Below are 655 nucleotides of genomic sequence, written 5' to 3'. Positions count from 1 at the left end.
CTTGCCACAGACATTGTATATAAGAATAGTGTATTAATGTCTGTGGAAGCTCTCTCAGATGAGCAGTCATGGACCAGCTTGTTAAGAAATGAATTTAGCTGACTGAGGGGACTTTAATCAGGCCCATCACAGCTGCATTGTTGACCTTGGTTAATCTGATTCATCAAACTAAAGAATAAGGATCACAGGACCACTTTATGACTTTCATTGTCATTGTAACAATGAATCGTCAGTGAATTTCAGGGTGAGTTCTAGATGTCTCTGCTTGCTTAGGTTATGGCTCCCCTGGGAAAAGTGTAAATTGAACATCAAGATCAGATATTTTCGATGTGGAGGTTGGTGGATTTATCTGTCTTTTCTCGACCTTTTGAAATGACAAGAAATCAGATGCACGTATTCGAAAAAATTTCCCTGCACCTTACACTTACCTGTTTACAACCAATACCATAAAATCCAACATAATGTTCAACACGATGTGACTTATATAAATTATGTGCATTAAAGCTTTCCTTTAAAGCTTTCAAAGCTTATTTTTTGTAGCTGAACCATAGAAGTAGTTATTCAGTGGTGTAGAGGTATTAATTAGTAAGTTATGTACAAACAGTGATGTTACTTATATGTTCGCTGCAGTACATTTCTTAGTTTGGATGAGGTT

Source organism: Chelmon rostratus, chromosome 19 (genome assembly GCF_017976325.1).
Source record: "Chelmon rostratus isolate fCheRos1 chromosome 19, fCheRos1.pri, whole genome shotgun sequence".
Taxonomy (NCBI): domain Eukaryota; kingdom Metazoa; phylum Chordata; class Actinopteri; order Chaetodontiformes; family Chaetodontidae; genus Chelmon; species Chelmon rostratus.
Note: the sequence above shows the minus strand (reverse complement) of the source record.